Source organism: Myripristis murdjan, chromosome 3, assembly GCF_902150065.1.
Source record: "Myripristis murdjan chromosome 3, fMyrMur1.1, whole genome shotgun sequence".
Lineage (NCBI taxonomy): Eukaryota > Metazoa > Chordata > Actinopteri > Holocentriformes > Holocentridae > Myripristis > Myripristis murdjan.
Window position 1 is genome coordinate 18,227,582 of NC_043982.1, and position 13,018 is coordinate 18,240,599.

The 13,018-nt window shown below is 41.5% G+C and overlaps 1 pseudogene; it reads right to left on the reverse strand.

Moving 5' to 3' along the window:
* LOC115357002 (A-kinase anchor protein 13-like) overlaps positions 1-13,018 on the reverse strand; it is a 115,343-nt pseudogene that overhangs the window by 81,580 nt on the left and 20,745 nt on the right.

Genomic DNA, 13,018 nt, shown 5'->3' on the forward strand with positions numbered 1-13,018 from the left:
AAGCCCTTTTTAACTGAAACTAAGAATGCTATGTGAGAAATCCTATCAAAAAAGTGGAAACAGCATGCATCATACAAACGCAGTCAGATATCTCAGCTCTAATTCCACGCCTGAGGAGCTTAGACTGGCTAAATCAGTGTCATCCTTTAATTCACTTCTCAAAACGCATTTGTACCAAAAGGCCTTCTCATAATTTAACTAATAATTTATCCCACTTTATTTTCATTTTCTCACAATTGCTGTTACATCTATTGTGTTTCTTCTCATTGCCTGTTTGTGAAGGATGTTGCAACTTCCATTTTACAAAGCGCCGCATAAAGAAAGTTATTTGTGTTTTAAAACGACCTTGCTTATCATTACGAGATCAGGTCAGTCCTTACTGTGTGAGGAGCTGATGGAGGTGATGGTGTTCTCGCAGCGCTGCGATGGCTGAGGGGGTGTGGCCTTGTCTGTTTGCCAGTTGCAGAGCTTCTCTGGCTCCAGCCTGCTGCAGCAGGAAGAGCGCAACCCGAGTGAGTCCACGACGCGCTGCAAAGTGCAACAGAGTCTCCTGCGGATCCAGATCTGAGAGAGGGATGGAGGAAAATAGAAAGGTGTAAGCAATTAAAAGAATACAGACAGACAGAAATACAGACTGTCAGACAGACACAGAAACACACAAAGACACAAAGAAATAGAGAAAGAAAGAAATACAGAGGGAAATACAGGCAGAAATAAACAAAGACAGAAAGAATGAAAATTCGAGAGCCAACATTCTACTGCTTCCTGCAGCTTGGCAATGCTGCAGTGCAGACTAATTAAACTAGTGCAGGGTGCACAGTGACCCACTGTAGATCAGAAATTTACACCTTTACACACTGATGGTGCCAGAAAACCCACTGCCTGTCCACACACTACGAATCAAGCAATACAGGCTCTTGAAGGCCAATGCATTGAAGCAACCAATAGCTAGTATGTTTTGTTTTTGTTTTTTGTTTTTTTTGCTGATATTCATAAAAGAAAAAGAGGATGAAACACTCATGCAGTCTAAAATCTCATCAAAATGACTGATGACTGACAAATGATCAGAATCAACTATGTAACAAACACGTCATCATTCATCATTTAAGAGGCAGTTGATACTGACCCAACCAGAGCTGACTTTTTTTTTTTTTTTTTTAATCAGAGACAATATGATATATATCAATATCGACCCCATATATTAGTCTTACTTTAAAAGGACACTATGACACTCTCCAGGCAGTCCCTTCTGCAAATCCCCAAGGACAACAATGGAAACACAGAGGCAAACACAAATATGTCACTCATGCTCCCTGCAGAATTAATGCCAGGCCCAGTGGCTTCTGGTGAGCCCAGCGATCTTTTCAGCTGAATTAGCATCAGTGTAACTGAATCACACTCTGCTTTGATTGGGACAGTTTGTCAGGATATTGTGGGCCAGAAGAAGCCTGTCTACCTTTGTGTAGACGTTTAAGCCTGGTAGAGGGAGCAGTCTATTACTGTGCAGGGCAGAATCAAATTTATCATCAGACAGGCACATAGGCATCAGGTGACAGCAGCATCAGTAACACATTCACACCACGCTCATGGCTACGATGCTTTACGCCAAAGGGAAAAGTGAGGGAAAAGAGCTCATGTTAATGTATCTAGGGGTGGAGCATTCGCTTAGTGCCATTTAGGAAACAGTTTATATTTCACTCTTAGATTTTTCAGTTTCTGTGTGGAGACTTTTTCCCACCAGTGTCTATACCATTTGATTTTTGTTATAAAAGTCCCAAGAAAAAATGTGAAAATGCTCATAGAACAATTAAAGTGGTCGCAAAAAAAATCTTTCCTCTTTGTTTCTGGCAGTATGATAATCCATAACTTATTATTAATTTGCTGCAACATTTCACAGAGCTGGCTGTGTCTGCTGCTGAAAGGTTTCACTCCATTTACTGTTGGCCAGTCTGGGCCAGTGTGCCCTGACCAACCTCAAGCTAATTGGTCAAATTAAATGCTCCAGTTAGCTGAGTTGGGCTGCACTGCAATGTGAGATGCCAACCAGTGGCAGGAAATGCCTTGCTGCTAGGTTTCAACAGTGGTTCTTGCCCCTTCACCAGGCTGGCAAAACACAAGAATTACATTTCCATACTGCAGCTTCAGTGGAATCTGGGATACATCTGCCAAAACACAGGAATCACCAACATAAAGTGACTTAATGGGATGTTTGGGTCACCATGAGCCACCAGAACAACAGGATTTTCTCATTTGCTATATAAACCACATGCTTATTTTTAAAGAAATTTTTATCTTTAGTCATCTTGCATGCATCACATACCTTTGTCTAATCTCATATAGTACATAGTTGTCATTCATCTCCCATTATTTCTCAGGAGCCTATGCTATACTGTTTGACTGTTTGCACACTGTGTTTTCTCAAGTTCAAGATTCATTTATCTCTGAAGGGCAAATGGTTGTTCAGTGCAAGTGTACATTAAACATCAAAGCCAGTTAAAACCACACCTATCGTAACTGTAACAGTAGCACAGAGACACTGGGGCAATGAGGACACACACTTTCCATTCTTGTATTTGTGGTTAATATGTTCTTTATTTTTGTGTGTTGTGTCTAATGCCCATTTGTTGTATTCCTATTTATTTTCTGCTGCTGTTGGCTTCAACTTATTACTTTTTCCTGCCACAAAATCAAAATTCCGCCAGAGCAATCAAAGAGGCTTTATCTTATTTTATCTTGTTAGAGAGATGCCACACCCTAAGCATGGGGTGCTGACTGATTAATTATCTGCCATAGCAAATCTTTATGGAAGCACCTGCTGCTTTGATTACACTCAATCAGTCAGTGAAAATCGTCCTGCAAATCACTACCATCATAACCAAAATTAATTTATATTTTCAGATAAGTATTTATTTGTGCCCTTTTCCCCATCCTCGTTTAACTTAGATCAATCTGATACTACTTACTTTGATGAATGCTATAAAATTAGGTCCTAAAGATGCATGAAGGCTGCCACCATAACAAAGCAGGCTAATATTTTCACTATGGTGATTACTATTCCAGACAAGTGAATTTGTTAGCTGTTGCTGATGACATACACCGTTGTATTGTGCTGGCCATGCGAAGTGAATTACCCTCAGGACAACAAATAGTGCGGTATGACGAGATCAGTGACTGCTACATGTCAGCAGCATGAAGGATGGCTGAGATAAAGCCGCGTCACCCCCACCTATAGTCTGCTGCTATCCATCATCTTACAGATCTGATAAATGGGGAGCAGAGGTGCACTTCTCCTCTCTCCCTGCAGTTAGACGTTGCTGTACTTGTATTGAAGCGGTGACATGTTGTGAAGCAGAGCCTATTAGAGCACACATCACTCACCACAGCAGGAAGCCTCCTTCCACATTAACAACATGACAACTGACTTCTTGCGAGGCTGTGTGTGTGTGTGTGTGTCTGTGTGTGTGTGTGTGTGTGTGTGTGTGTGTGTGTGTGTGTGTGTGTGTGTGCGCGCGCGCGTGTCCATGACCAAAGAGGTGCAACACTGAGCTCTGTTGACTAAAGTGACGTGGATCAAACCTAAAAGGCAGGAAAGTCTTTACTGCCTCACGCATACAAAATATCTTGGGGGTTTCTGTTGAACAGAATGTTTTTCTAACCATCACTAATGAAAACCAAAAACCTGCAATTTACATTAAAACCGCTGTACTATGTATACATGCATGAAGATTTTTGATGAAATGTCAGTAGCTCAAGTTCTCATTTTGTCAGCAAAAGGATTTCAGTTAGCTGTTGTCTTTTAAAAGGTGCTAGAAATGGTTACACTTTTGAGCTGCCAATCATTTGTCACCTTTGAAATGCTGATTTCATTTTGAAACAGGGAGAATATCAAAAGTCTACATGCCATTTATTTGCATTGACGCCTGACAGGAAAACCCAATAAATCAAGACTTTTTTTCCAATTTCGTTCAGATCAACTAACAGGCAGACACAAGGAAGAAACAAAAGGCTACATATTTCAAACATTTTACTGATTTGTATTAATGCAAATTTGATGAGTTTTGTTTTCAGGCCTCCAACCAATGATAAATAAAACATCAGAACAAGCACGCAGATTTTCCAGTGTACATTTATTCAGTCTTCTCAGTCCAAACCCATTTTCTGTTTTAACAATTCTGTCTCAAAATCCTGCTGGCTCTGCTGGTTTGGCTTAATTTCCAAGCTCAAGTTAAACCATAAGCTATTATCTTTACAATAGCCAGAGGGAGAGGCAGTGCTCTAACTACTCCCAAAAGTCTTGTTTACGCCACATTACAGAGAGCAATTACCTCCTAGAGTTTATCATCCAAATCAGCTCGTTTGGCTGGCATTAACTGATTAAAGCCATCAGAGTCAATGGCCGGAGAAAATTGGCAGTGTAATTTTAACAAAAAGAATGTTTCTTTGCACTGACAAATCCATTTCTCACTGCTCAAACTGCTGTCTGGTTTGGCTGTAGCGCGTGGAGGCCAAGCCCATGCTCTGCTGTCGGTGCTGAACATGAAGTCAGATTAATATCCATAAACAGACTTGTTACATCAAGTTACGTAATATTGGCTTTACCATGAATATGAGCTGCCAACTTGAAAAAAAACAAACAAACAAACAGACAAACAAACAGCCTCCTAGTGGTAATTACAAGTAGCACACTTTTGGTGGGCACCAATGCAACAAGCATTAACAAAGGAGGCAAACGCTAAAGTTACCAGCACTGTCAGTCCATCATAATAAAGTCATTATGATCGGTTAAATTCACACAAACACAATCGCTTCCACGAACATGCTTACAATGCTGCATTTTGAATCTTTGGTATTTTATTTGTTGTATTTTCATCTCTACCCTTTATTCTTTGCAGCTGCAAAACTCCATGCTCCCTCGAGGATTAATATAGTTAATCTTGTTTAGCTCATGTAAATCAGTTTGTAAATTAAAACTTTTATCCTTCTCTAGGGTGAGTTTTCACATGCTAACTGTGAAGAATCCTAGTTGCGCCGGGAGATCTGCTGTGATTAATAACCCTTGTATATCATCTAAGTCATGATGCTTGTGGTTGTCTGCAAATAAATGAAATCTTTGACAAAAATCGATGTTTTCCATCAAGACAGTGGAGTGAGTTCTGTTGCTGTTCAGTGAGGCAAACTCTGCTGAGCCTTTTGAAAATGTCAAGAACACATTCCTTCAAGTTTCACCACATTCGATCGGCGCTGTCTGAGATATTGCACGACAAACAAACAAACAAATTGAGGGGGGTTGATCCGTAGTGCATCAGTATGTGTTGTAGTGCTGTGCTAGTATCTCCCTGCATCAGTAACACCAGACACCCGGAAACTGAACTGTGCCTAAACAATAAAGTGAGCATGATGTGAACTGTGAAGTATGCAGGTAGCCCCCAGCCCTCCAGTCTCACCAGTGCTGTTGTTCTTTTTGTTCCCCAGTAAGCTCCATCCTGGAGGCAGTTTGAGGTGGTCGAGGGCCAGCGCCAGACTCTCATCCAGACGTTCACACTCCTGCAGGGGAATCTGACACTCATCCAGCAGCAGCGCGCCCTCCAAGCCGTCGGCCCGCCCCGCCGTGCTTACCTGGGTGGCAAGTGATTACAAGGATGAGTCAAGTTTTAGAGAAGAGGAACTGAGGCTTAGTCTACTGGATTCACTCATTTTAAGGCGCTCTGGATAAGCGCATTAACTAAATGCCTAAAATGTAAGATGTTGGCGTAGGAAGGCACATTCCCACATTTCCATCCATGCTAAGTTTGTTGCAGAGCAGCATGATATTGACAAAAACAAACAATATGCTGAGTAGATATGCGCTATGAAGCACGAGACATGTACACAACAGATGTTTCTGCATGATTCCATTTTTTTTCCATTGCTTGAAAATGCTTCATACGTTTTCATACGTCAAAACCACTGTGACATTATCTCCTTGTCCTCCCTTGTGCAGAAAATTCCAATATTTAATTCCACGGGGTGGCCACCTGTGCTGAAAAGAGATCTTTTAATAGAATACCTAGTATTGCAAGTCATGTCAGGGAAGAAAAAACAACAACATGCCAATCAATAGTTTCATTGTGGTTTTTCTTTCTGCCTTTCTGTGACAGGTCTCTATTTTGCAGGGTTTTTTTTTTTTTTTTTTTTTTTACAGCTGACTTAGAAATGAAAATGACTGGACAAGATGCTCACCAGAAACTGGGCCATGTCAAAAGCCAGGTCCTGGACAAAGCAGAATCGATGCTCTGTCAACGGGGTTACACGACCAGGGCAGGCCCTTGGGTCCTCGGGCGCCTCGGGGACACCTCGTTTGATGGAACACAGAGTGACCCACACCTCTTCACAGCAGTCATGGGCTGCAGGGAAACAGGAGGAGGAGCACCAGGGAGAGGAAGGTGGAAGCAAACAGGGGAGGACACAAAATCAGTGAGTTTTTTTTATTGCAGTAAAGCTGCTATATGCAACTTTTTCACATAAAAATATAAATAGATTAAAAGCATATATTATCAATAGACCTGTGTATCTGTCTAGGACCCTATGTGCACCTGCCTAAATCCCTGCATTTCTTTTTGGGGCGTCACGTTTTGCGGCATTGTAAAATCTGTGTTGTGGGTGTGTCGTACTGGCGTGTCAAGTATTGAGCTGGCTGTGGCTATTAAGGTGAGGTTTTTGGCCACGGCACAAGGAAGTCACACAAACAACAATGGAGGAAAGCCAAAACAAACCTAATGTGAGACAGATGAGCTTTGTTCATAAACATGAGCACTGACCCTGCTTTTCCACACTGGTGCTATCTGAAGGAGACAAAATGTCTGAAAAGTGACACAGAGCTGGCTTGTCTTCTGCTAGCCACTTCACTCAGTTTTCCACGTAGCAAGCTGGCAATGCTCGATTATCCCAGATAGTTCACTGGACAGCCCATCCAAATGAGGGACGAGTGTTGGAGCAAGAACTTGCCCGGCTGAGGGTGAGAGAGCAGGAGCAACTATACACTTCACTGCCTCAAGTCAAAAAGCTGTACATTTTAGGTTAAAGATCCAACCACAAGCTGCAGCAGACAAGGAAACAATATGACAGCACTGTACAGAGCAATGTAGTCAGATCCAGTATGCATACATGTGACATTAGGAATTTATGCAAATGAAAAAAACAAGGAGAAACATATATCTAAAGATAAGTCACTTATAATAAACCTATTATGTCCGAGCAGTGATCTGATAGATTTCCAAGTCCAGCATTAGCCATTCTGCATCCTTCTGCATAATGTTATCCATAAGCAAGTGAAATGAGTTTGCACTGTATCCAACTATGCAGGGCACATTTCAAAACAAGAGTGACAAGTCCATACTTGTTCATTTCTGTTCAAGAAGGACTTAAAGTGATGTGTAAAGCATAACTGGCTGATGGTTGAGAGCTGAAGAACTATGCACTATCCATGACACCAAATCCTGAAAACACTCTCAAATCAAAAGAAAATGCACTGTGGAAAAATAAATCATCATGAAACCTGGGTTTTATGTCTTGGCCTGATAGCTGGTGGTTGGATGTTGCTGTTTATAAAACTGACTGTCCAGGGGCAGTTTGTGACAGGCAGGTTAAATAAAAAATAGGTTCATTGCCTGATGCTTCATGACTGTAAAATAAATAAATAAATAAAAGATGGGTAAAACGTCACTGTTTCATACATCAATGGACCAATTTGCCTGATCTTCATGGGTCTTTAGACAGCGGTGGAAACAGACAGCAATGGGCTGAAAAAAACTTTTCCGTTCCTTAAAAAGCTGCCCTGGTAAGACTTTACCCAAGTTGTTTGGGTGGAAAAACAGATTTTGCAAGTACCACCCCCCTAAGCAGGGACTTTTCGGGGGGTAAAGAAAATGTACCCGGAACTAAATTTAGACCCTGGTCCCCACAGTCGTAACACAGACAGGTCCTCAAAAGGTTCCTTGTCCCTGGGGAAAGTTGCTTTGGTCAAAAAGGGGCTTTTGAAAGCATATCATCAGTAGTAGTATCAGCCAGTGTTCTTTCTACAGAGCAGTTAGCTTCAATAAGGAGCTTTTGACCAAAAACAACACAGATGTCTCTATTGGAAAAAAACTGCACTTGTGGTACAGCAAAGGCACACCATGACCTGTGATACAAAGCAAGACTGAAAGCCTAAGTGTTACTTACCGGTAATGTGCATGACTACCATCAGCAAGGCAATGCTCACACAACACTCATATAGTACAAAAACCAACGCAGAGTGGAGATTTCCAAACCCACATTCTAATCTTCACCATCTCTAGTGACAATTTATCACCTCCCCGCAAAGATTGAGCATGACCTTTACAAAGGGTTTCACTCTCATCTTCAAAGAAAAAATAGCAATGCATGTAATCTGTCAAGATGACCTGGGAGTATATTAAACTCATACTTCATGACGTCAGGTCATGGTTTAAGAAAACAAAAGTATCTATAAGCAACAGTGATACAGGTAAAATAAAATATGAAATAAAATAGTAAAACATTAATAAATGGAGGACTTGCACTGCTGACTTAATTTAGGCCAACATCTCTCCTTAATAATGATTAAAACTATGTATGTTATGTTAATCTCATTAGTGCCTATTTGGTGAAGTTTAAAATTATATTGGACCATCAAAGATGTTAACAATGATGCTTCAGCATAACGAGAGCAATTAGTTATCAGTTAAAGTTTGTGAAAATTACTATTTAGCCATGCCATGAAAGATGAATGGCCAGAGACGGCTGCAGTCCGCATAGACAGCATATCCAGAGACAAAACACAACTAACAGGGAATTAAGGCTTTGCACTGCTGCCTTGTAAATACATGCAGTGATGACGAATTCCCTGCTCCTAATTTGCAAGTTATTACACGGCGTTACGCCTCAATATTTCACCAATTTACTTCCTCCCCGTAAGGCTGGCCATACTCTGTGGATGCAGGACTGTTTGTCATTCTTCTCAAAGAAAGAAACCAGCTAGGGCAGAGCCTCTGCCTCCAGACAAAATTCATGTCACTGTCAGGGAGTCAGGCATTGTCTCAGTATTTAAATACAGACTCAGCATCCAATTATTCAACCTAAAAATCTACCTTAATTCCCTTACCAGCCATTCTTTTTTCGTTCATCTCCTTCTCTGCCAGTCATGTACTGGGTTTGAGTGCTGTTTGGTGGTTTTACAACCAAACTTTTTTTTAATGTCAGCCACTGGGAGCTGCCTACTTTAACCACAGCCGTCCACCTTTGCCCACTGACTAACTCCACTGCGGCAGTTGTGGATGAGCAAAGGGAAAGTGCTACTAGTTTAGTTTCCATGGCCTGGGGTTTCAAACCAGCCACCTTCTGGTCATTCACAACCCAACTTTGCGGCTCTGTAAGGCCTGAAGGCGAGAGCAGTGAAGGAGAACTAATCTGTTAGTGGGCCAGAGCCAGCCAAGCTCTTAACAAGATAATGCTGTTTAGCATGTTCTACCCTCTTCCTTCCAGTCTGAAAAGCACAAGGGACACAGTGACAAGACATCCCATCTACCTGTCACCTTAGTTTACACTCTATGAATTATGTGGTATTAATATATCTCCTAAGGTATGGGGGTGGATTTCTGGGTGCAGTGATGTCTGACCCTTGACCTCCTTACTATAGGTGACTTTTAATAAAAAATTAAGCCTTCTCTACTCTTAACCTTGCTGGAGGGCCCTCTTGAAAAGCATTGGCTAAATACCTGAAATGTGAATGGATTTTCTTGAAGTGCAGTACTGAGCGAGCCATGCTCTAGAGAGGTAATTTTTGTTTCACCACAGCAACAGACGAGTAAAAAGACTAGGACAGCACTGGCATTTCATAAAAATGACTGAACTCCTGCTAACATGTGATGCGGACTATCATGTAGGGCTTTTTTGTGTGGTGGGAAGGCAAAATAACACTATCCTCTTTGAAAATAAAATGAACGTTTTTGAACAGTCCATAAAGTCTTGCATCCTGTTGAGTGAGCACATCCTTTAATGGGAATTTTGGGTTACAGCAAATAATGCCACTAAACAGAAGATTTCGATTTAACTGAGAAGAACTGATTTGATTTGAAATAAATGGAAAGTGAAATCAAGTTCAAGTTCAAGCTGACAATAAACTTGAACTTGAATTAAACTTTCCAATTATTTTGATCTTATTTTGAGCTTAACTGTATTATTTTACTGTATTCTGACTTTATATATGATTGTATGTTGTTGGTGCCAAACTCTTATTTGTCATGATGCTGCTTTCACAGGCAGGTGTCCTTGAGAGAACAGCTTATTAATTTCAGTGGGACTAACCTGGTTAAATAAATCTTAACTATATGTAGTGGATATGAGACCACTGAAAGTGATGAACATGAGCAGGCAGAATTAAAAACTGTTTTGTTTTGTTTTTTTTTTTCATAAATTAATCACTGTAGGTGGAGCTCCCGTCCCACAGGTCCCCTGGAGGTGCCAGACAAACAAGCTGCAAAGGATTGTGGGTGGGAAGCTTACCAGGACACAGCGCCTGCAGGGTGTCATGGCTGCTCCTTAAGGTGCTGGTGAGGTGCCTCTGGGTGCTGCCAGCAAACAGCAGGAAATAGTCCACGCCCTCCTCATCCTGAGCCAGCTCTTCATCACAGAGCTGCACTGTGATAACACACCTCCCCTGCGGACAGAGAGAGAGAGAGAGAATGAAAAACAAAGAGAAACAGAAAGACACACATGCAGAGACAAAAAGAAAAAAGAAAAGAAGAAAAAACAGGAAGACAGAACCCACAGAAAAAGAATTATCAGAAACACGTATGTGAGAAAGACAGACACATACATCAGTGCACTTGCATAAGCACGCGTCTTACACGATCATGCAGAGTTTGACTGGGTGATAATGTGACTGGTGTGTTGTTGTGATTTAAAGGTGACATGCCTGGCACTTTCTGTCTCTCCAAGTGAGGGCCACATTCCCATTAATCCTGGTGCTTTGTTGCTTCCTGTCACAAAGAGGATGTTGCTACTTAACACCCATATGCCTGTCTGATGTTGGTCAGCATCCATTTTTTTTGAAAAACAAGACGAGGGAGAGGAGATGAAAACAGCCAATTCCAGCTGATGTGCCTTTTGATGCAACGAGCAGCTATAAGTCTGCAGTTAGTAAAGTAAAACTGGAATAAAGTTGTATATTACTTGTTTCTTGTGCCCTGAAGCAATGTGGTGCATTTCCTGTGGAATCCAACCTGGTGGCACACAATTTCAAATGCAGTGCAGAGACTGCCAAGGCTCTCCGCAATAGTCTCATTTGTTTGTGGTAATTACACTAATGTCTCAGAGTTAATGTGGTAATGATTTATTGATGTTAAAATGCTACACATCACACCAGTACCAAACAAACAAGTAGACTGATAAGGCATGGAGGAGCAGCTTCACTTCCTGCAAACACATACTGAGACTGCTGCTACGGAGCGGGAAGATGATTTATCCATAAAAAAACGTCTCATTAACATGAGGAGGCAACATGAGTGACGGCTGACACCCTCCATTAAATTTTCTTTATTCCTTAGTAAAAAATAAAATCAGGTTGCTCAAGCGCTCATCGCAGTCTATCCAGGGAATGGGAACTGCTTCACAATCATACAGCTGCACACATTCGCACTGAGAACTGCCCAGTATGACCACAGCCTTACACCACTGACCACTGAGCAGAGGATTCAACGCCCACAATGCTCACAGGCGCCTCAACAGGGGCCTCAACAGCAATCACTCATACACTGTCCTCAAACACATTTTACAAGTTGGCCCTGGGGTTCAAAACAGCGACCTTCAAGTCACTTGTCCATCAGAACAGACTAGAAGAGAATGTTCTTTATTGTCATTGCACAGCTGTACAGCAAAATTTGGTCTATCTCCTGAGGCAGTAAAACACAGTACACACACAAGCATACACAAACATGTGCACACACATGCACTGTATATTTTTTTTAAAAAAAAGACCCATCAAAAAAAACTAAACACAATAAATAGGAAAAAGAAAAAAAAAAACATTATGAGAGTATAAAATATTATTAGTTATAGTATTAGTTTGGAGAATTTGGAGAAAGAGAATTATTATTACACTTTAAACAATTTATATCAACATAGCAACTATTTACGGCCACAGCAGAAATGTGGCAGTTCAACATTACCAAATTGCTGATATTCTTTGATTATTAATTGTGGGACCCAGTATTGTGGCATACTAATGTATGCAGTTTATTGTGCAGCATTTTCTGAAGTCCATTCAAGCTGTGTGATGGCTGACTGATGTGGGGAATGATACAGTGTCACGGGAGGACAGATGGAGGAGGAGGAAAACCAGCAAAGAAAAGGAATATTGTTTAACCTCAGCTGCTTTCCGCTGGGGGGCTGCAGCCTGTTGACACCAAAGAGTCATAATGGGACACTGCTCTTCATTAAATTGAACCATGGCCACTATCTTTTCACAAGCCTGCTCAAACATGAAGGTTCTGAGGTGGCAGCAGTGGTTGTTGCTGGGGAGAGCTAAACAGGGTTAAAGGTGCTTCCTCCTCCTCTTATAAAGTAGTCGCCCCAGGGCCTTGTAGAGGAGAATCAGCAGGTTGACAGCAGGAGGCCTAACCAGCAGCCTTGGGCTCATCAACTTTCTGTATGGCAAGCCACTGCTGCTGAGCAACATAGTTTAAAAAAAACGAAAAAAAAAAAGAAAAAAAAAAAAAAAAAAAGAAATGTTCAAAGGCAACCACAGAGCCCAGAGCCCACAGGAAGAGAAACAGCCCTCGGAGAGTCAGGACTGAATATATTGACTTGTAATTGCAGCATGGAAGGAGGCAGGTTTTGCTATGCAAGGAGAGTGTGAGCTTTAACAAGCACGGCAGAGGCACTGGCGTAAATGAGTTGTAGATGGGTGGAAGCCACCGGGCATGACATTCTCTCCATTAAAAAACTTATCTTTTACTGTGGGCCCAGATTGGAAATTAGAGTT